Source organism: Lucilia sericata, unplaced genomic scaffold (assembly GCF_015586225.1).
Source record: "Lucilia sericata isolate MDLA Ls3-8-SP2 unplaced genomic scaffold, ASM1558622v1 Contig000029F_arrow, whole genome shotgun sequence".
Classification (NCBI taxonomy): Eukaryota; Metazoa; Arthropoda; class Insecta; order Diptera; family Calliphoridae; genus Lucilia; species Lucilia sericata.
In genome coordinates, this window is record NW_023994067.1 from 651,023 (window position 1) to 676,731 (window position 25,709).

Sequence of the window (25,709 nt, forward strand, 5' to 3'; positions counted from 1 at the left end):
TAAGATTTGAAATTGGACCAAAGTGGAATTTTAAATTAAAATTAGGGTTTTTTGAATTTACCTGGTGCTTTCTGCATCAACAAATTTAAATTTTTTTCCAAAAAAAAAAAAAATTAAAATTTTTAAATTAAAGTGGAATTTTGGTCTCATTCATGATTTTCACATACAGAATATTTCACATCTCATGGAAAAATTGGCTCCCTTTGTTTTTTAACCGATATTATGAATACGTGGCGTATACGTGTTATTTATTTAATTTTTCTGCCACAATTTTACCATGAGATGTTAATAATGTATTTCCTTCTTAAATGTGAAAAGAATGTGAAAGGTTTTGAAAATTAAGTTAACTTTTTAGAAATTAATAAATTACACAGGCTAAGGAAATGAAGATTTGTAAAAACTTTTCAAACCAATTCGACCAATGTATTTTTATACCCATAGCCTTGTCCGTCCGTCCGATTGTCTGTTGAAATCACGATAAGGCCCACACGGGAGGAGCTACACAGTTTATATTTTGCATAGATATTCTCTATTGCTAAGGTTTATTTGGCATTGAAAATGGACAATATCGGTCCACTTTTCGGATAGCCCCCTACAAGTGGACTTTCAAAAAACAGCTTTAGCGATGAATTTCGACATAAATAGGTTTCATATGAGCCAAAATCTTTTTACCAAATTTTTTGAGGATCGGCCTATAATTGACTCTAATCCTCATATAAGGTCCCCTGGTTTAAAAATATGAATATAGTGACGAAATTAGACACACATAAGTTTTATGCGAGCCAAAATCTCTCTACCAAATTTAGTGAGGATCGGTCCATAATTGACCCTACCGCCCATACAAGGTCCCCTTCAAAAAATGACTTTAACGCTCATTACATATTTACGTATTATAATTATACCCTACACCACTATAGTGGGGAGGGTATTATACGATTGTGCTGATGTTTGTAACACACAAAAATATTGGTCCTACACCCACCTTAAAGAATACCGATCGATTCAGAATCATTTTTGAGTCGATTAAGACATGTCCGTCCGTCCGTCTGTCCAGCTGGCTGGCTGTCTATATAAACCTTGTGCGCAAGGTACAGGCCGCAATTTTCAAGATAATTTGATAAAATTTGGACCAAGTATGTTTTTTGGTACAGGAACTATTAAAAATGGTTGAAATCGGTCCATTATTTCACCTAGCCCCCATGCAACCGTACCTCCCGATTTAGGCTTTTTATGCCATAATTACGTCAAATATACAATTATCTCTCTAAATATTGGCACAAATAAGTTCTATATAAGTATAAATGACACTGAAGATTTTCGTAATGATCGGCCCTTATTTGACCCTAGCCCCCATGCAAACCCATCTTCAAACAATGTCTTAAAAAATGACTTGTAACCATTTGTATCGCAATGAAACTCAACAAAACTAACTGTTATTTAAAATGATATCCTTTTCCCAAATTTAATGAGGATCGGCTCATGTTAGGCCTATAGTCCTATATAAAGCCTCATTTAGAAAATTTTGTTTTCTATCAATAAATTGCTTAAATACTTTGCAATTAAGGTAAAATTCAACATAAAAGTTTCTTTTTGAAAAATAAAAATTTTAAAAATGGTCGGCCATGCCCGACTATACTTTCTTACTTGTTTTTTTCTCTATTCGAGAAAAATACAGAAATGAGTCACTGATTAGGATTCAAGTAATTCCAGGAATGTTTTTTTCCAGTTGTGGTTTACATATTCATGGAAATACCCATAAAGCAAAACAATAGTAAAATGTAAATGTTAACATCGTTACAAATAAACACTCAACGAATGAGTAGTTGAAAAATATTTTTAAACATTTAATGTCATTTCAATTCAATTTTCTATTCAATTCCCCGAAAAAGCAAAACACAACATAAAACAGTATTGACATTTTTATGACAGACTTAATATTCCTTGACAAAAGCATATACATACACATCATGACGACACTTACTTGTAGACAAATCCATACGCTGTAGTGGTTATAACAAAATACACATAAAGTGCATTAGAGAGAAGAAGTTAGATCCCTACAAATTTGTTGTTTTCTAACAACTTCGTTGTTTATACCCGATAGAACATAGCGACTATTTAGTTGGGTGATCTCAGCTTTAAATTTACTTTTTTTTTTCTTGATGCCAAAGTCAACTTGCTACACTGTGCATTATTTTGGTTACTTCCTTCCTTTAAAACTGCCAGATATTAACAAAGTGGTAGTGTTTTGTATTCGTATCTTTTGGGGATAAACGAGTGAGCGAATTTGTGCTTTGTTTATATGTATGTATGTCACTTACGTATTGAAGCGTAAAATTTCACCAAAATTTCTTTCAATTTCCTCAACGAATATTTAGCTGGTTGCTGTTGCAGTTGATATTATATATTGTTGCTGATGTTAAGGACTATGATGATGATTATGTTAGTAGTATGTGCTATTGTTACGTTTATTTTTGGTTGCTACATATTGCTGCAATTACATGATGATATTTTGTGTGTGTGTGTGGAGCAGGTTTTCTGGTTGTGGGTTTTTTTTTGTGTAAAATGTTATTCCAGGAGTTCGTATACAATATAAAGTAAAATGATTAAATTGCATTTGCTGGACGTGACAGAAGTTTGAAGATACTGTTATAGTTTATATAACGGTATAATATGTGTTTTCAGCCGTTAAGGCAGAAATAATGAAATTCAAAATTGCTTAAAGAGAAAATGTGTTAAATAATTAAAAACTGACAAGAGTTTTCGGATCAGTTAAATGTTTGACCTGCTGGTCTTACTAAACTTTTTAAGTATGTAATAATTGCACTTTAAAGAAATTGTAGTTTGTTAAAATGTTTCTAACTTTATCCTAGTTCTTTAAAACTTCCAACTTCAATACCAAGCCTTTAATTTTAATTAAGTTTTTCTGATTGTTTTCTCTTAACATTCTGTTCAGTATACTGTAAGCCTACAAAAACGATTAATATTATTATTGTTTGCAGTTGTCTTTTTTATGGCCCGAATACGACAATTTAAATCTTTTTTTGCATAAAATCGTCCCAAACCATACATACATTCATTTTCATGTACTTCAATTTGATTGATTTATGTTATTTTACTTTAATTAAATTAAAATCAGCTTAAGTACTTATTAAAAACAATACAATTAAAATTGTTATTAATAAAACAATGCGTTGCCAATGTGTCTCGGTTTTTGCAGAAAGGACAAAAGTAATAAAATAATTCTCAGCAAAAACTATATGTATCCCAGCAAAAGTGTTACTCAAAACTTCACTAAGAAAAGTACGTATTTTTGTTCGAAAGGTAATTATTATTATTTTGTCAAAAAGTATTAGATTTATTAATATAAAATTAAAACAAGTAAGAGTATTATATTCGAATCTTATATATCCACCATCAAACTGTAAGCCGTAAATAGAATGCTCTCCTATAAACATTGGGTTGATATTTGGACACATCCCTTTCGGATTAACAACATTTTATTTTTTAAAAACAAAATATTTATCTCCAACTTTTAAACCATGAACATATATGTATGAGCGGTGGGATCAATTATGAAATTCGGTAGAGAGATTTTGGCTTGTAAGAAACTTACTTCTGTATAACGAATTTCATTTATGTACCGATCCTCAAAAAATTTTGTAGAGAGAATTTGGTTGATATGAAATTCGCATTTTTAAAACAGTTATGACTGTTATAGCTCTTTTTCGGGGGGCCACATTTATGGGGGCTATGCGAAAACGTGGACTGATATTGCCCGTTTTCAATACCAAACAAACCTTATCTATATGAAATATTTGTGGAAAATTTCAATTCCCCCATCCTTTTTTGATGGTGGTTATAAAAAGTAAGAAATTATAGTCGGCCGTGGCCATAATAATACTCTACACCAGTTAAGTTAAATTGTACCTTGCCTCCGATATATTTAAGCAATTTATTGATGAAAAACTAATTTTCTGATAGAGGATTTATATCGGGGATGGGGGCAAATGTGGACCACCTCATAAGATTTAGTAGACGGATCTATGTTTACATAAAATGTGTTTATCCCGAATTTATCGCGACAATAGCCTTTTCAACATTTAACTAATTTTCTGATGGTGCCTTCATATAAGGGTCAGGGTCAAGTGATGACCGCTCGTGTACCAAATTTCATTGAATTATTTTCAAAATTGCAACCTGTTTACATGGACGGACTTCACTTACAGGGAAATGCTGTTAAAAATAGATTATTTATAGGACTATAAGCGAAGTTTTTGTTGGGATGTACATTACAGGCGTATATTTTTGTGGTATAAATGGTTTAAAATAGTTTGTAAAAGTAGTTTAAATACTTTATTTCCAAATGGGAGTAAATATGTTAAAAATAGGTATGCGAAAATATTAAAAAAAAACAAGATTATGTCAACAAAAAACCCCATTGAAATTAACAAATGTTGAATCAAATAAATATAAATGTGTGTTTGAATGTATGTATGTATATTGTTTGAGTCTACAGCCGGATAAAGGGGTATACTGATTTTCTTTTAATTTTCACATTGTCTTCCTATATGCCTGGTACCAAATATGTGCTACTTTCTATTTTCATATTCCAAGTGGCATGTTGCCACAACCATGTACAAATATTAAACGTATGAGCATTTGAGGAAAAATAAGTATAATATAATTAGAGGGCGTGGCATACGCCATTTGTATGAGAAACTTTAGTAATGACAAAAGGCTGGACTGGCAGTACTGGTTTATATGAAATTCCATTTTTGATTGAAACTTGAAGTGTTTACAGTCTTGATATATTCTCTCATTTGGAGCGCTATTTAAGGATATACACTCGATTTTCCATTTTAAAAATTCATGTAGGAAGGATAATATAATTGATAAACAATGTTTTTCTAATATCGTTTTTAAAGATCTACCAATGACTATAGGTTATCCATGTAAAAATCCATTTTATTCACTTTTAGTGAAATCAATAGAAATATTTCACACACTACATATGGGGAATTTTGTGTCAAGTGACCCAACTCAAAAATCGATTTCGACGAAATTTGCACTAAAGTTAGTACTATTGGATAGTAGGTCGAGTAGAGCTGAAAATTTGTGTCCGGCATACTAAACAATAGTACTAACCTTGGTGCAAATTTCATCCAAATCGAAAGATATCGATTTTTAAAGTTGGGTCACTTGACACGAAATTCTCCATATGTATGTTTCTCTGACTATAAAGTGCTTTATAAATTCGTCATTTATCCGTTATTGTTTTAAAATTGTGGTGTTTACAGACCTATTAAATTATTTGTAATACTTGTTGCCGCTATGTGGTACAGTGTAAAAATATATAAATTTTTTTCAATTACATAAAATAAAACCAATACCCTGATAATACGACTCATGTGGTTAAAGATATCAACATTATGTATATAAGATTTTATTTTATATTTTAAGTAGAAAACGGATTCGTAGCGGTAAATGGTTTTAAATTAAAAAAAAAAAATAGTAAACTGAAAATAAGTTGAAATTAAAACTACTTTTTTAAGGATGAAAGGAATTATGGAAAATTAAATTTAACTCATAATATGTATGTATGTATATATATATTATTTAATGGGTCTTATGTAGGTATATAGTTCCAACGAAGGTAAAGGATAGAACTAATGGATAATGATATAACTTTAAATAAATTTAAAATATATTTTTTCTAAAAACAAGTTTTATTTGTATAACCACTATCACGACTGGGCATTTGTCGTATTTGTATGGGTCTCTTAATAAGATTCTAGGATGATTAACCATCTCCGCATGTCTGTCGGTCTGTGGAAAACATGATAGTTTCCAATAGGAAGGAGCAATATAAATATCTCTTCAGAATACACTTTAAACACTCGTTAATACGCTGATTATGGATTCGACATAAATATGTAAATAAATTTAATAAAAACAAATATTTATGTATCTACTAAATCATTGCCGAATATAACAACGCTCTCACTTATTAATTATGTTTTTTGTTTAATTTCAAACTCAACTTTTACTTTAAGAAAGAACAATAGTAAAAAAAATTATTTTCGGCAAGAATTTATCGCATTGCTGCTAATTTTGATGATTGCAATCGATTATATCATTAGTTACTTGTAATTGTTGTTAGTAAATAGTCATCGACATTATGTTAAATGGATATAATTGATGAATGTTTAAGTTCAAGTTTAAATTTATTACACAAATGGTAGTAAAAATAGCAATAGTAGTAGACTACAAAAACAACAACATAAATTACTCCATTACAATGTTGGTGTAACTAAAATAAAAGTGAGTTTATTGTTGGTATTAGCGAGACAGGCAGCACGTGAATAATTGGTTATTTGAACAGCGAACAAACAACCAACAACAAAGTAAATATCGTGCTGGTTTATTTATTTAATGCGAATGCCATATTGGGTGAAATAGTATGTATGTATGTCTGTTTGAAAATATGTATGCGAGTGTAAGTTTATTTCATGTACAAGAGTAAAGTACTTGAGTTGTTAATTTACATACAATTGTTAGTAAATTCCCTTTGATTTTATTTTTATTGTGTTTGTTGTTTTGTTTTTGCTGCTGCGAGTTTCGTTAGATTTTCATAGTAAATCTAATTTAGTAGACGTTGGTTACAACGAGTTGTTTGTTTGTTGTTGCTGACTTTTTCGTATAGTTGTAAATTGTTGTTTATTTATTTCTTAACGCTTGGTTGATTAACTTATTTTGCTACTGTTTTTATTTCTATTTTATACGATTTTTAAGGCATTTTCTTTAGATTTGATGGCATGAGTGTACTATCTTGTAGATTTGTTTTGATATACTTAGATGAATCTAAATTGACTTGTTTGAATTTTATGTTGTTTTCAAATTTGAAATTGATTTTTAATAGACTGTGTAAGGTTAAAGTCAATGATTAAAGAGGATTTTATAAATTTTGTAAATGTGTAGTAAGAAGTATTTTGTATTTAGAAAAATTTAGAGAATTTTTGAAATATTTGTTTGGAAATTTAAAATTTAAATTTAATTTAAAACTAAGTCGGTCAAGGTCATATTAACTATTACACAATTTTAGCACTTTTCGGATAATATTTATGAAGGAAAAAATTAAAGATTATTTGTGAAAATATTTATTTACATATAAGAGCTCTGACATGCAAATTGTTTATAATAAACAAGTAAGAAGTTATAGTAGGGCGTGGTCTACCATATAGTACCCTACATCAGTTATAAAAATAAAATGTGATGTAGTGTTCATAATAAAGATATACTTTAGCCATTTTTGTTGAATAAAATTGTGTACATTTAAGTCATATTTCGAAGGGGGCTTTGTATAGGGGCTAAGGTCAAATGAGGCGCTATCATCAAAAAATTTATCAGGGTCATGAAGGCTATTATAGAACTTGGTTTTGCAGCTTTTTGTCGAGATACGAGTATATTGAACATAATTATGAACTTAAAAGCCCTATTCGGGGGTTCAGTTATATGGGGGCTAGGTGACCGATGTTACCCATTTTCAATAGGATTCGTTTCTAGTACAATAGAAGATCATGTGCAAAGTTTCATTGAATTACCTTCAAAATTGCGAGTTGTACTTTGATTACAAAGTTTACAAGCCCTTTTCGGGGGTTCAGTTGTATGGGGGCTAGGTGAAATAATGGACTGATCCTAACCATTTTCAATAGGCTTCATCACTGAGATAATAGAAGATCATGTACCAAATTTCATTGAATTATCTTATCCTGTAGTTTAATTAATTACAAGATTTACATGGTCGGACGGACATACCTAAATCGACTCAGAAAATGATTCTTAGCAGATTGGTATATAGGACCAATATTATTGTGAGTTACAAACATCTGCATAAACCCAATATACCCTCCCCACTAAAGTGGTGTAGGGTATAAAAACCATATACATACGTATGTATGTATAGCGAATATTTGTGTACAATTGTATAGCTGTAGCTCCTTTTTTTGGTCCTTATTAAGCTTTCCGTATACAGACGGACAGTCAAACAAATGATTAAACTATGTCCGTCCGTCCATATGTCTGTCTTTCTGTCTGTCTGTCCGTCTATATGTATGTTGAGAATATCTGTTAGATCCTGAACTCATGAACATATTACCAAAACACAATATCAAGATTCGGCAATGTCGAATATAGTACTCTTACTGGCCAATGACTTATTAAAATTTTGCTCTTTAAATATGATGTTTTTCAAATCAATTGGTCAACACTACTGTCTGGAAATGTATAAAAACAATTCTTGTTAAATTCAGTTTATTTTGTCTACAAAATAAATTCATATAAAAAATATTCTCTAAATATGGTTCAACACTTCTACTTTCTTTTGAAAGTATACTTTTTAAAAATCTTAAAATTATTATAATAAGGTCTGCAAAAAAGATTAAAATCAATTTAAATTTCCTTATAAATCATTTAAACTTAACACAACATGTTTTGTTTTTCTACCTTAATCCCCTAATTGGTGTGTGAGAAATATAAACATAACTTGGACTAGAAATTTATAATTCATACACCAGTGATTCAAAACTTTCTTTTTTGTTTCTCGTTAAACTTTTTTTTTTTTAATCTATTGCGATACACAATTCTTAACATAAAACTCCCACAGCAAATAACAAATGTCAAAATGTTCTAAAAAAATATAAATTAAAACCAATTTAAATAAAAACAACAACATGTCAACTGATAACTATTTGTAGAATAACAACAAAAAAATCTCATTGACCCAAATATAATAAAATATAAAAAATTATTAATAAAATAAATTAAAAAACAAATACAATTTAAAAATGGGTTAAAATGCTAAATAAAAAAAATTAAATTTCATAACAGTATTTGGCTTACTCTCAATAATATAAATAATTTTTTAAATTTTTGTACCTTAAAATAAAATTTAAGATATGTAAAGGTTTGTGCAAAAAGTTATGAATAAAAATGTGTAACCTAAATATGTAGTGAAATAATGAAAAAAAACCCAAAATTATATCCCCCTTTTTTATGAAAAAAAGAAAGGTTGACATAATTTTTGGTGTACGAAATAACAACAATAATATAAATATATATATATTTTAAAAAATAAAATCAGTACAAACCATTTCATACTTGTTCATATTTATTCGAATTGTTATCGTACTTGCGATGGGTTCTTAAGTGTAAAGCGAGTAAACTGTTTAAAGATTCAAAAAACGCACCAAAATCTCAAAAATTCTTATATACAAACACACACACTTGTTGTGTGTAAGAGTATTTGTAACAGGCCAAACTGAAGTAGAACACACCCAAAAATTATTGTCAATTTTGTTTTTATACCCTCCACCACCATCAGTGGTGATAGAGGGTATATATAAGTTTGTCGTTCCGTGTGTAACACCAAGAAATATTCATCTAAGACCCAACAAAGTATATATATTCTGGGTCCTTATGAAATTCTGAGTCGATTTAGCTATGTCCGTCTGTCCGTCTGTCTGTCTGTCTGTCTGTCTGTGTAAAACACGCTCACGTTAAAACTAAGTAAAGGAAATCAACCAAATTCACCCAAAATATTTATTATTATCCTAAGCAGTTTGGTATTGAAAATCAGCAAAATCGGTTCACAACGTAAGAAGTTATGAGTAAAAATTTCAGACTACCTCGAAAAAAATTACGTTTTTTTCCTAATTCTTTTGAAGTTTTCTCAGAAACTACCAAAGATATTGCAATAAATTTTGTCACACTTTATTTTTTTATGGCAGTGATCAATTATGTTCAAAATCTTTACAATCGATCCATTATTTCCCATAGCCTCCATACAAAGGTATATATTCCCGGAAATTAGTTTATCGTTAATAACTCCCTCAAATATATCGGTATCAACACCAAATTTTGTACATACAAATATAATATGAACAGAAATCATACTACCAACATAGATCTCAGTCGGTCCACAATTGGTCATAGCTCCCATATAAGGTCCACTTCCGAAAATCACCTAAACGCACATATTTCATTGATGAATAAAGCTATTGTGATAAGATTCGAGCTGGATATGTTTTGTGTACATACAAATCATTCTACTAAAGTTTTTCCGGATAGGCCCATAATTGGTCATAGCTCCCATATAAGGTCGACTTCCGAAAATCACTTAAACGCATATATTTCATTGAATTGTAAAGCTATCGGGATAAAATTCGACGCAAATTTGTTTTGTACACATACAAATCTTTCTACAAAATTTTTTACGGGTCGGTCCATTATTGGTCATAGATCCCATATAAGGCCCACTTCCGAAAATCACTTAAAAGCACATATTTCAATGTCAAGTAAAGCTATCTTGATAAAATTCGACACAAATATGTTTTGCCTAAACATAAACTACTTTACGAAATTTTTTCTGGATAGGCCCATAATTGGTCATAGCTCCCATATAAGGTCCACTTCCGAAAATCACTTAAACGCATATATTTCATTGAATTCTAAAGCTATCGGGATAAAGTTCGACTTGAATATATTTTGTATACGTACAAATCATTTTACAAAATTTTTTACGGATCGGTCCATTATTGGTCATAACTCCCATATAAGACCCACTTTCGAAAATCACTTAAAAGCACATACATATTTCATTATCAAATAAATCTATCTTGATAAAATTCGACACAAACATGTTTTGCCCAAATATGAATCACTCTGCGAAATTTTTCCCGAATAGGCCCATAATTGGTCATAGTTCCCATATTAGGTCCACTTCCGAAAATCACTTACACGCATATATTTCATTGAATTCTAAAGCTATAGGAATAAAATTCGACTTGAATAAGTTTTGTGTACATACAAATTATTTTACCACTTTTTTCTCGGATCGGTCCATTATTGGTCATAGCTCTCATATAAGGTCCACTTCTGAGAATCACTTAAACGCACATATTTCATTGTCAAATAAAGTTATCTTGAGAAAATTCGACACTTATATGTTTTGTCATTACATAAATCACTCTACGAAATTTTTTCCGGATAGGCCCTTAATTGCTCATAGCTCCTATATAAAGTCCACTTCCTAAAATCACCTAAACGCACATATTTCATTGATTAATAAAGCTATTGGAGTAAAATTAGACCTGATCTTTTTATGCTTATAAATCATTATACGAAATTGTTTCCTGATCGGTGCATAATTGGTCACAACTCCCATATAAGGACCATTTCTGAAAATTACTTAAACGCACATTTTATACATAGGTATGCAATTTATTCTGGATCGGTCCATATTATATCCGGATAAAATTCGACATAAGTATGTTCTGTGTATAGATAAATCATTCTAAATTTTTCTGGACCTAATCAAAATTAGTTCGACAAAAATTTTAGCGAGTTATCTAAATATTAGATAGTTAGATGGGTTTCAATAAAAAGTAGCTTGATGGTGGAGGGTATTTAAGATTCGGCATAGCCGAATATAGCACTCTAACTTGTTTTTTTTTTTTTTTTTGGTTGACAATCAGAAAAAAATGTTTTGTTAGGTTTGTTTGTTTGTCCGTCTGCCGGTTTGTCTGTCCACCGGTCGTTTTGTATTATTTTTCATATAAATTTTTTTAAGGTAACATTGAGGTTTTCCTTAAGAATTTCTGAATAAAGATTTTTAGCACTCAACCTTTATTTGTTTTATTGAAACATCTTATAGGGGAAGTAATCCTATGTTAAAATATGTTTTTATTTACCATCTAAAAAAGCTGTGTTATACATCAAATATAAAAAATATATATATGTTTGTATATCCATCGTAAACTTCGTTTATGGGTAGTTTCGTGTCAAGTGACTCGACTTAATCGATAATTCTTGATAACTTCGACGATTTTCGTAAAGATAGGACATTATTTGACCCTAGCCCACATATAAAGTCCCCTTCGGAAAATGATTTGAACGTTGACAATTCACTTATAAACACTAGAATCACGATGAATTGAATGTAAACATAAATCTCGAAAATATATTTTTTTAAGGTTCGGCCCATGTTTTGCTCTAGCCCCTATACAATCGGACCTTCCGATTTGGGCCTTTTAACTCATAACTACGACAAACATACTACTATCTTTCCAAAAATTGACAAAACTAAGTTTGATATAATCATAAGTAACACCGTCTGTGATTTTCGTAATGATCGGGTCTCATTTAACCCTAACTCCTATATAAAGTCCCCTTCAGAAAAATCCAAAAATCGGCACAATGTGCTGATGTTTGCTTTATTATTAAAAATGCTTCATATTTAATATTCGCAATTGGTGTATGGTATCATATGGTCGGCCACGCCCCACTATTGTTTCATACTTGTTTATTTTTCTCGTTTTTAGTACATTAATACACTTTCTTTAAGAGTTATTCTTACAAAAAATGTGGTCCACGGGACACGCTAACGTATATTATTTAATTTCAATATACAAACTGAAGATCAATTTGTCATTGTCAAAGATCATCATTTGAAAATCCATTTTAAATTATGAATGTGAATCCCTTCCCTAAGCATACGTTCCCCACATTATCTGTCCCCAACAATAAGAAAGAAACACGATTGAAATTATTCCAGACACATATTTATGCCACAATTTTTTTACCGGATTCTTAGCACTTGTCGTAGACCCAGTTGATAGTGATATGAAATTTGTACAAGAGCATTTACCCAATCCCACACATACACAAACATATGAAGAGATTTACATACATATATCCCAGCCACACGCACTTTCTAGCAAAAGAGTATAAAAAAAAGAAGAAAAACCCTCAATCTTGGGGTGTTCATGTGGATGTAAGTATAATATCTTTACGAAAAAGAGAATGGGTACAAGAATGTGAATAAGGAAAATTATGCTAATTTTATGTGTCAATTATGTGCCAATAAGCATGGCAATTGTTATTAACATACCAAAAACATACTCATCTCATTTCATTACAACTCGACTCTCATCTGCTGTTACAAGTAGTAGTAGTAGTAAGCAACATATGCGAGACAATTTTGATATTTCCTCCCAGCCTTATTTGAATGATTCCTAACAATTGCGACATGTTGGGGGACCTTAATTTTAAAGGTTGTTCTTTTGTAGTACAAATTTTATTTTGTCCATAGTATTTCGTGACTTTTTGTTATTTTATCTTCTAACAAGTGGTCAGATTTTAGGGCAAATGAAAGATGAAAAAAAAAAAAAAAATATGAAAACGTAATAGGATAAAAATTTGTAAACCAAATTGTGTTAGTTGTTAATGATGCCATTTTATTCGAATATTTATGTAAATATGGTGTATCGAGGTAGAAGCTGAGAATCGTACGCATAATGTAATGGAGTCAAGAATGTTTAAATAGCTAAAAATTACTTGTACAATGGTCAGTCACTACTTATTTGCATAAATGTGGTTGATTGTGTTGTGTCCTCTTTTTTATTATTTCCTTAAACTGATTTTAATGTGGTTTTTAATAGAAGATTGATTTTTTTATTTTTTCTTTATAATTGCCTATGCAATCTGAAAAGTTCTTTAAAAATTTTGGCTTTTTTTGGAAATTTACTTGTTGTATTTAAAAACGGTGGTAAAAAGGTTACAATTTTGTCTCAAAATCCTTAGATTTTTCATAACATAATTTTTTTTTTAGACATTTATTGTCATATTCTTAACATCCTTTTCAATCTAGCCTTATAGCAAAAGGACTTTTTTATTTTTTATTTGCTTAACTATGGGTGATGTTTTTAATACTTTTTCCAACCACTTGCATGTAATTTCTTATAGGTATGCATAAGTTTGTGTGAATATTTAAAAAAAATAGCCATTAAATTTAATTGAAATTTTTATGAAAACACCTGATAACAGCGATAATAAATATTTATTAGGTGTAAGTATGGAAAAAAGTGTAGGGGTTTATGTAAAAAAAGTACGATTGGAATAATAAATACATACATCTGTATGTTAAAGCAAAGTTTGGAATTAAGAACAATTTTTACACCAAAAAAAAAAAAAAAATTAAAGAAATTATAATAATGGTGCATTGAATAATTAATAAAAATGCATTAATCTCACCCTATGGACTTTAGACAAAAAAATACATTCCATAAAGGTTGGAGTTTAAATTGTAGTTAAAATAAGAAAAATGAATTTCATATCAAACAAGTAACATTTAATTGTCCAATTCACAATCAGTGTCGTAGCGTTGTATATTTTAATTATACCCTACACATCCACCTTGAAGTATACAAATCGGCTAAGAATCATTTTCTGAGTCGATTTAGTTATGTCCGTCTCTCTGTAATCAAACTACATGTAGAAATTATAAAGATAATTACATGAAATTTGGTACATGATCTTCAAACGAAGCCTGTTGAAAGCGGATAAGATCGGTCCATTGTTTTACCTAACCCCCATAATGAACTGAACCTCCCTAATCGGACTTTGAGCTCATAATTATGTTAAATATCTAGACAAAAAGCGGTACAACTAAGTTTTATACTTGCGTTAATGACCCTGTCGAATTTTGCAATGTAACAAAGATTCCTTAAAAAATGAGTTGAATGTCTACAATTCGCTCAAAAAGGCTAATAATGAAATGTCATGAGAATCGGTCCACATTATCTCCCAGTATCAATGTAAAGTCTCTTTTAGAAAATAAGTTTTTCATTAATAAATTGCTTATAAAATAGCGATACAATCCCATCTATCTAACTGTGGTACATCGCAGCAATTTTGAAACGGTCTTACCTATTTTGATCCCTTTTGATCATGTAGACTAAACATTATTAGAAAATATTTAAGTCAAATTAAAATTTCGTATTCCTTTCTCTATCGCCAAATTTTGTAATTTTCGGATAGATTTCGGTCAAAATTGTGGATTTTTTGAGACCCATTTCGAAAAGATTATTATTAAATTGTTGTACTGAGATTAGCATTTTTATAACCTTCAGCACTTTAGTGAGGAGAGTATATTGGGTTTGTAACGCACAATAATACCCACCTTAAAATAGAATCAATTTCTGAGTCGATTTAGCTATGTCCGTCTGTCCGTCCGTCCTCATTTGACCCTAGCCCCTATACAAAGCCCCCTTCGAAATATGACTTAAATGTACATAATTTTATTCAACAAAAAATGGCTTAAGTATATCTGAGTCAAGGTACAATTCAACATAAATGCTGTATTATGAACACTAAATCACATTTTATATGTATAACTGGTTTGGGTATCATATAGTAGGCCTCGCTCGACTATAATTTCTTACTTGTCAATCGCTGGTAGGGAAGCCTCTTTTAATAAAAAAATATTTTTTATTTTTCTCGTGCTCAGTACGTGTATACACACGTGCCTTCATAATTTTTTCTGCGAGCGTCAACGCGTTAAAGAAATTATTTGTTTTGAACGGACAAATGGACGCACACTGCTAAATCGCTTCAGAAAATGATTCTGAGCCGATTGGTATACTTTAGTCAATGTGGAATCAATATTGCTATTCGCTACAAACATCAGCTTAAACCCATAATACCTTCCACATTGTAGGTATGTATGATAATAGTTCCTTTGCATTCCTAGGCACAAAAAAGTACCGATTATATACCAAACAAAAAACTCTATATAATAAAGAAGGAAAAAAAAAGAAAAAAATATATGTACATATAACCATAAAAAGCCAAATGATTTAAATTCATACATTCATGTCATTTATCACATTAGTAACGGACCATTTCATTATTCAAAATAAAAACCGCCAGAAAGCAACATAAGTAAAAACTTGGCAAAACTAGAAGATGATTTTTATCAAAATTTATTGACAGTAACGGCGTAAATGTCAAAAATGTCAGATGACAAAGTGCCACTAACAAACACACATACGCAAGAAAAAGAAACCAGGGTTTAGGTAAAATAAAATATGCTTAAACAGATCCGGCTGTCAAGTAGAACAGGACAGTACACCTCCCTTCTTACACTCATGCATGATGGAAAAAGAAAATAAATTTCAAGCAGTAAAAAAATAAACGAAAACAAAAAAAATTAAATAAAATGAATAAGAATTTAATTTATTTAACTATGCAGACACAAAAAATATACAGCAAAAGAAACCAAATGCGAAAAAAGGAACTCTAGTGGCTGTTGTAATTTTACGGGGATCCATGGAAAATGTAAACCAAAATTAATCATATGCGTAAAGAACATTATTTTATTGTACAAGGACAAAACTGCAACCTGAACTTTTAAATGTAATGAAGTATTTTTTGTTGTTTTCTTTGGTAAATTTCAAAATTTATTTAAAGTATAAAACTACATGAACGATAGTCAGTCCATCAGTCAGTTTACCCTGTCTGGCTTGATAAACATTTGTAACAATTCCAAATTGATTAAAAACAAAGAAACGAAAAAGAAATCTGAAAAAAAACTCGTAATGAAATCTATGCATAGATCCTTGGCTATTTTTACCAAGACTGATGATGACTTCTTTTACATTTTAAACTTGTGCATACTTTAGTATTTTTCTGTTGATTTCTTTGGCCAGAACTATAAGCAATTTTCGCATAATAATAATTTGGTAGACGTGATCTGAATTGATGGTTGTTGCCATATCTCTTCATTCCGGCAAAAAAAAAAAAAAAAAAAAAAAAAAAAACAATAACTTTAGAGGGAGCAAGCAAGGAGAAAAACAGAAACCGATTCTATAAACATGATAATAAAGCCTCGATGACGATAGCGATAATGATGAAAATGACCAAAATGATGATGATTTTAATGCATGTACGTAAAACTTAAAAGATAATAACGCATTTACAAACTTATCTACCATCTCTTGTTGCAAGTATTGTCAACATTTTTTTTACTTAAGTTTTCAGTTACACTTACTACGCTCACTATGCACTTCAATCGCCATCATCATTATGCTCATCGTGACGTCGGCATCATCTCAACCAACTGCTATATGGATAAGTAGTATGTATGTTGACCAATCGAAAATTACACTCACTGTAAGAGAATAATCAAAAAAGTGATGTCTCTTCTATTTGTTTCTATTTTCATTTGATGTCAATCATTTTTCAGAAAATTTATCATAAATACATAAGTATTTTCTTTTACAGAATGCTAAACAGAATAACGTTTATACACCTCATCCAAAGATTTTGTCATTCTTTTTCGAATATATAGTGTAGTAGTAATTAAAATATTAACAAGTATTAACGTATAAGGCATACATATCCTACAATAAAATTCGAAAGCCTGAGACTAAGGTATACTTTTCAAGATTTAATTTACGATACAAATTTGATATGAACTCGTGCAATTTTAAAGTCTTAGGACCTTATTCATAATAACTTATAAAGGGTATAAAAACCAAATTTGTTCCATAATCCTTTGATAAATGTTTATGAATAAGACGCTTAAACTTTAGAACATAATATCTCGATAACCTGGTGTAATAGCAAAATAAGTCGTATTCGGATTCATCGTGAGAGTGATCTCATCAGAGAGTGATTCACTTAATAAATATTTATACCCTTAACCTTTTACACCTTAACCGTGAGAAGGGTATATTCTATAATATAATTTTCCAACCCTATAAAGTATATTCCGAGCCCTTATAGATAGCGGAGTCAATTAAGGTCTATATGTCTTTCTGTGTGTCTATCTGTCCGTTTGTATGTTTATTGAAATTAATTTTTTGAAGACCCCAGAATCTGGGGCCCAGATATCTTCCCAAATCTTCAACAATTCTGTCAGACATGCTTTCGAAAAGTTTCCTATCAGCAAAATCGGTCCATAAATAACGGAGATATGATAAAATTGAGATTTTTCATACATGTTGAGACAGAAATTATAAACAAACAACAAAAACACACATACTCGGTAAATTTAGTCTTGTACTTGCTTGTTTATAAAAACAAAGCAAAGAAAGAACAATACGTTAAGAATGAAGTTGTTATTGGCTAGAAACTTGAAATTAAGTATGTAGAGTCCGGATTAAGTGTTAACCTATAAAAGAGGACTTTATGGTACTTTTTATACCCACCATCAAAAAAGATAGGGTATTGAAAATGGGTAATATCGGTCAAAGATTTCGCCTAGCCCCATATAAGGTCCCCTTCAGAAAATGACTTTAACGCTCATAACTGACTAAAATAAGCACCTATAGCGATGAAATTCGACATAAACATATTTTATAGGAACCTTAAAATCATTGTAAAATTTTATAAGGATCGGTCCATAATTGACCCTAGCCGCCCTATAAGGTCCCCTTCAGAAAATGACTAACGCTCATAACTGTCCAAAAGAAGCATCTAAGCGATGAAATTCGTAAAATTTGTAAAATTTTAATAAGATCGGTCCATTATTGACCCTACCCCCCATATAAGATCCCCTTCAGAAAATGACTTTAAAGCTCATAACAGCCTTAAAGAAGCATCAATAGCGATGAAATTTGACATGAATATATTTTATAGGTACCTTAATATCATTGTAAAATTTTATAAGGATCGGTCTATAATTCACCCTACCCCCATATAAGGTCCCCTTCAGAAAATTACTTTAACGCTCATAACTGTCCAAAAGAAGCATATATAGCGATGAGATTCAACATGAATCGCTTTGTAAAATCTTATAAGGATCGGTTCATAATTGACCCTATCCCCCATATAAGGTCCCCTTCATAAATGGCTTTAACGCTCATTACTAGCCTAAACTAAAATCGTTCTAGAAAATTTGAAAATTTCTCTACCAAATTTTAGGAGGATCAGTCCATAATTGATCCTATCGATATACATAATATGTATGATGGTAAAATTATACATAGATGTAATGAATGAGAAAATTGTTTTGATAATAACAAAAGCATCGATTCTTAAATATCAAAGTTTATTTATAAGGAAGCATTCCTATTCGGCAATGTTTTGATGGTGGGTATACAAGATTCGACACAGCCGAATATAACACTCTTACTTGTTATTTTTTCAAAAGGTACTTTTTGAACTTTCTATAATATTGAACCTAGAAATATGAAATTATTCATGTAGAGTTCATAGTAAATGAGAACCTATAAAAGGGGACTTTTTGAAATTTCTATAATATTGAATCTAAAAACATGAAATTAAGCTAAGCTTTTACTAAAAAAAAGCACATTTGGCAGTATTAGTGTTCCTAAACTGTCATAGCATTAAATTCAGTTTCTTAATTAATAACTTCAATATTACCTCGAGTGTATGACGAATATAAATCGAATATAAAATCAAAATGTTATGGGTCAGGGGAAATTATGTGCATACATGTGCTTGAGAGAATCTGTGTTTATTTTCAACTTCCTTTCAAATACATGCACATACAAAAATTCATACAAATACATATGTATGTTTTTAACCCTGCAGTTCGGGGGGTTTTTGACATTTTGAGTTACTCTGGTAACAGTTTTAGCTTTGTACGAGACTCATTACTTTAGCATGAATGATGTAACTAATTAAGAGTACAGAATAAAGTGTACTCTACCTCTATAACACATAACCTAGTAGTGAGACATTTGAGAAGACCCGTAAAACTATTGGACTATGCTTTCATATACAATTGAATGAATGTGATTTACTAACTGTATGACTTTAGGAAAGTAAATTGTAGAATGTGGTCGCTGGCTAGTTGACTTACTCATTGGCTGCCGTTGCAGTACTAGCAATTGCAATTGGCATAGTCGTAGTGTGGTCATTATCCTTGTCGTTCATTTTCAAACAGTCACACAACAGTCAATATTGAAAACCATCACAAACCAATCGAACGGCAACAGCAGTTGTTTGTTTAAAAAAATGAAAATGACCAAGGAAAGAAAAAAACACAGAAAAACCAAATAATTCTTTAACTACATATATTAAGTTCGTAAAAAAAACAGAAATTTCTATTTTAAATTCTTTTAATAAGGATTTTTAAATTTTATTTTAAGTACTTGAGAACTTTAAGTTTATATTTAAACAATAGTCTCAATTAAAATAAAAAGAAAAAATTATTTTCAATTTAACCAAACAAAAAAAATCACCGCTAAAAAACCACACTCACTCACCATTAAAGCCAAAAAAATGTTTTTTTTTTTCGTATCCACAATTTACGTGCTGTGAAATTCAAATGTTTTCATTTTCATTACAATAAAAAGCTTGTTGTTAAGCTTAAAATAAATAATTTTATTAAAAAGTATTTAAAAATTTTTAATTCATTTATTTCCTTTTCTGTTACATGGTTAATGATTTCTTTATTTGTTCAAATTCGATGGGACAATCCATATTTGTGGCGTGTCTGAAGTTCAAGTTCAGTGTGGCCACTAACAAATAGTGGCGTTTTAATAAAAGGGAAATGCCAAAGTCAAATTATTGTTTAAATATTAATTTTTTTCTCAATACTTTAATTAACATTTTTTATTTAAATACTATTTTTATTTTTACTTTTTTTTGTTTTACTATGCAGAAATCATGCGATTATTTCATATTGTGGTGATTTGTATAAAAATTCTAAATATGGATTTCAAGTCATTTAATGGGAATTTAAATTCAGCGGAAGAAAGCATAAAAATTGAAATTTTTTTTAAATTTCATAAAAAAATTTGATTTACTTTAAAGATTTTAAATTCATATAAAATTTCAAACAATTTCCTGGAAAATTTTCAATTTAATACAATTTTTTAATTTTCTTTAAAAATTCATAAAAATTTAATTCGAATTTATTTGAAATTTTCGCTGAAATTTTAAAATATCGGAGAAAATTTCAAATTAACAGAAATTTTTATACCCACCATCTGAAAAGATGGGGGTATATTGATTTTGACATTCTGTTTGTAACACATCGAAATATTGGTTATAGACCCACAAATGTATATATTCTGGGTCCTTATTAAATTCGAAGACGATCTAGCCATGTCCGTCCGTCTGTCTGTTGAAAGCACGATAGAGACTGAACGAAAAGAGCTGGGGACCTGAAATTTTGCACAAATATTCTCTAATACTGCATTTTGTATTGAAAATGGGCAGTATTGGCCGATGTTTTCACCTAGCACCCATACAAGTGCCCCCTCGGAATACATTATTCGGTATTTTATAAAAGTTGTGTCATAAAAGACCGAATATAGAGAATAAATTCGACATATATTAGTCAGGCATGGGGGGTAATGATTACAAAAAGTAATTAATTACATGGTCAATTACAAATACTTGTAATGTGTAATTGAACAATAACCAATTACAATTACATGTAATTGTAATTGAAATTTTTCCAATTACAATTACTTGTAATGTGTAATTGACAAATAACTAATTACAATTATTTGTAATTGAAGTTTTGCCAATTACAATTACTTGTATTTGTAATTGAAATTTTCAAGGAACAAAATTCACAATTACAAGTAATTGTAATTTCTTCAATTACAATTACAAGTAATTGTAATTGGCAAAACTTCAATTACAATTACAAGTAATTGTAATTGGAAAAACTTCAATTACAATTAAAAATAATTGTAATTGGCAAAACTTTAATTACAATTACGTGTAATTGTAATTGGTAATGCTTCAATTACAATTACTTCAATTGTAAATGTAATTGAAAATGAAGTCATTACCTCCTAAGCCTGATATTAGTTTCGTATGACTAAATATTTCCTTTCCAAATTTTACAAGGATCGGCTCATAATTGACCCTACTCCCATATAAGGTCCCATTCCGAAAATTTCTTTAACGCTCATTACTGACTTAAATATACGAATATAGCAGCGAAATTCGACATAAATAAGTTTCATATGACCCACAATCTTTCTACAAAATTTTATGAGGATAGGTCCATAATTGACCCTACTCCTCATATAAGGTCCTCTTCCGAAAATGACTTCAACGCTTATTACTGATTTCAAAATACGAATATATTTTATGAGGATTGGTCTATAATTGAACCTACCCCTCATATATAAAGTCACCTTCAGAAAGTTACGAGTACAGAATGAAAATCGACATAAAAAAGTTTTATAGGATCATAAGTCTTCATTCCGAATTCAATGAGGATTGGTCTGTAACTAACAATAGCCCATATATTCCTTAATTAAAAATACGAGAATAGCGATGAAATCTTTCAACCAAATTTTACGACATGTTCATGGTTTAAAAATTGGACAAAAATGTTTTGTTAATTCGAAAGAGCTCGGTCCATAATTGACATAAGCCCAATTTCAAATACTACCCTGATGTTTATAGGGGATTATTCCTTTTATGGTATACGGTTTGATGGTGGGTATATAAGATTCGGCATAGACAAATATAATACTCTTACTTGTTTACTTTAAAAAAGTTGAAATTATTTTTATTCTGTTTCTAGTTTAAACTTTATTTTTTATAAAATTATTGATATTTAAAAAAAAAATTCCAAATTTTATAAAAAAATAAATATTTTTTTTTAATTTTTCAGAAAAAAATATAGAAATTTAATATTTTTTATATTTTAAATTAATTTCCAAATTTTATAGAAATTTTCAAATTTTATACAACATTCCTAATTACTAGAACTTTTATAAAATTTCAACAAATCTTTAAATTTTCTAAAATTTTATTTTTTTTTTTTATAAAATTTTTATTCATATTTTTTTAAATTTTATAAAAAAATTTAAGTTAGAAAAATGTTTTTCTTTTAATATAGCGGAAGAAGATAAATAAATTTTAAATTTAAGGAAAATTTAAAATGTTAAATAATTTTCAAAATTTTCTTAGAAATTTTAAATTTTATAAAAATTTTTAAATTTTTCTAGAAAATTTAAATTTTTATAAAATTTTATAGAAATTCCCAAAATTCATAAAAATATTTGTATTTTATAGAAAATTTTTAACATTTATAAAAAATTTCCAAAACTTTAAAATTCAATAGAAATTTTCAGATTTTCAAAATTTTAAGATTTCTTAAACATTTTAAAAATCAGTGAAATTAAGAGAAAATTTGAAAAGTTTTATGGTTTAATAAAAATATATATATATATATTTTTTTTTATTTTAGCAATTTTATTTTTTTTATAAAATTTTTATATTTTCTTAACTTTTTTTATTTTTTAAAAAAACTAATTTTTTTAATTAAGTATAAATTAAAAAAAGTATATTTAATAGAAAATTTGTAGCAAAAATAATATTAAAAAAATAAATATATATTTCTATTTTTATATACAAAAAAATATATATATTTCAGGGAAATACTTTCAAAACCAATTCACATCATTAGAGTCATTAACACATTATACATTTCACCTAATCTATAATTATTTACACATTTTAGAGATTTATTTTTATATAAATATATTATTTTATTTTTAAAATAATCACTATAATAATTAATTCGATTCAGTTTAGTAATAATTTATTAACAAATTTATGTATATTGCTTGCAAATTGTATTTATTTTTTAATTTCACTGTTACATTGTAAACTTAATGTGGGAACTTATTGTTATTGAATTATAATTTAATAATTAATATTTTTTCTCATTTTCGTTAAGACAATAACACTCACCTATAACTATATATGAAGTTAGAAATTTTTAATGAATTTAATTTTTTTAATATGTCATTTTTATATGGCAAGTTTTGAAATTTCTTCAAATGAATTTATCACATACAAATTTTTATTAACAATTTTGTAACGGCTATTTTTAATGGTAATTATTTTATTTGTTATAAAATTTGCACAATTTTTGAAATTTATTTTTTCAAATTTTATTTTTATATTAAAAAAATTATTTCACTTTTCAATACTTTAATTAAACACTTTTTAATTAAACCGTATTATTTATTTATCTTTTTTTTTAATATCCACAAATTCGCACGAAGGAATTGTAATGTTAAGGAATCGTTCATTTACTTCACACTCACTCAATTCCCACCGACCGTTTGTTAAATAATTCTCCTAAAACTCAAAATGTTGGATTCTTTTATACCTTCGCGTCGTTGATTCTTGTGTTCAGTTTTATTCTGTTCTGAATTGTAACTCTGCTGAATGATGTGGAATTTGTTGCTGATTTTCTTTAATTTTTTGCTGTTGTTGCTGCTGTTGTTTTTTTTTTTATTAAAGTCAACGATGGTGATGATAATGATGACTGGAGGATTGTTAGTTAAATCGTGTGTTGTTTAAACTTTAAAGTGATCGGGCTACGCAACACTCTTACATACACATACACACACTCACGCACTCATACCTTAAGCCCTCTCCAATTGGGCAGAATAAAGAACAAAATTTCCAATTTACTACAAACACTTGTTGTTTGTATAAATATTGCTGTTGCTGCTGTAGAATGGAATATTGTGCGAAATGTGAAACTTAAATTAAAATTTTTGTGTTTGCTTCTGAGCAAAAGCCCTCTGCTGTCTGTCTGTCTTACTTAGCGGCCAGCAGTACGAACAGTTTGTAATTCTGCCAAAGTTATTGTTGCCCTGATCGCAGCAGCTGCTGTTGTTACTTTTGTTATTGTTGTTAATGTTCGTAGTTTAGTTTTTGGTTAAGATGTTGCTAAAAGATCAGTGTGTAGAGGGCCTAAATAAAGCTACTGGCAACATGTTGTAGTTGAAAAGTTCTAAATTTCTACTCGTTCGTACATGTTCTTAAGTGTCTCTCTCTCTATTTTGCCATGTGTGTGTTCGCTGTTTACTTCGAATATTCTCCCGTTTTGATTATTCCATATTCGGTATGTGTGCTGTAGAGAAAACATCATTTGGCAGTGATTTCTTGTGTGATAATTTTGTTGTTTCTACGCTCTTAGTAATTTGAACAAACAAATAAAAAGCTTTTTTTTGAGACTCTTACTCATACTGTGGCTAAGTTATAATAAAATTCAAGAATGATCGTAACTTCTTCTTTAATTTGAGCGCTCTTGTTTGTAGATTAAATACAAACTTTACTCTCTTTATTGTGGTCAATTTTGGCTAATGTCTTTTTGGTAGTATTGTTGTTGTTGTTTTAAATAATAGTACTTTGACGTTTGTTTACAATTAGTACATATTTATAAATTGGGGGAAGTTATGCACGCAATATTATGAGAGGTTTTTGAACTTAATTATAAATACAACAATAATTAGTAGTAATATAGTATATAGGGAAAGAAATTTAAAATAATTTCGTTAATTAGATAGATTTGGTTAAAAATTTCAATTATTCTGTGCAAATTGAATATAAGTTTCTGTTAAGAATATAGCTGAGTTAATTTGGATAATATTTTGTAAACATGTAAAGAAAACTTTTTTTCATTTAAATGTTGAAAACTGTGGCAACTCTATAGCTTTAAAAGTGTTTAACGGTTCTCTTTAAAATAACATATCTTTTGATGTTTCAAAAATTATTCAATTTTTTAATAAGATTCTTCAAATTTTAAAGAGATTATAATAAGAACTGTCCCAGCAAAAACATGGTAATAACTTGTACTTACTTAACAACTTGCATTTCAGTGACTACTACATATCATCTTCATTACTTAGAAAGAGTCTAGTAATGACTTACCAATAATATTATAAGTAAGTACTTACGTGTTAGCCTTAACATTCTGTTTTTATACCCTAAACCTTCGTGAGAAGGGTACATGTATGTATATAATTTTGTCATTCCGTTTATAATTTCCACAATATAATTTTGCGACATGTAGCGGAGTCGATTAAGCCATGTACGTCTGCCTGTCTGCTGTCTGTCTGCCAGAG

The 25,709-nt window shown here is 29.2% G+C and overlaps 1 protein-coding gene across 1 annotated transcript in view; it reads right to left on the reverse strand.

Moving 5' to 3' along the window:
- The window catches only part of LOC119610620 (serine-rich adhesin for platelets-like), a 190,847-nt gene extending 167,144 nt beyond the window's left edge, over positions 1–23,703 (reverse strand). Inside the window, exon 1 of the mRNA XM_037965917.1 lies at positions 23,539–23,703. The gene's annotated coding sequence lies outside the window, so the exon portion shown is untranslated. The remainder of the gene's footprint in view (positions 1–23,538) is intronic.
- Between the last annotated feature and the right edge of the window lie 2,006 nt (positions 23,704–25,709).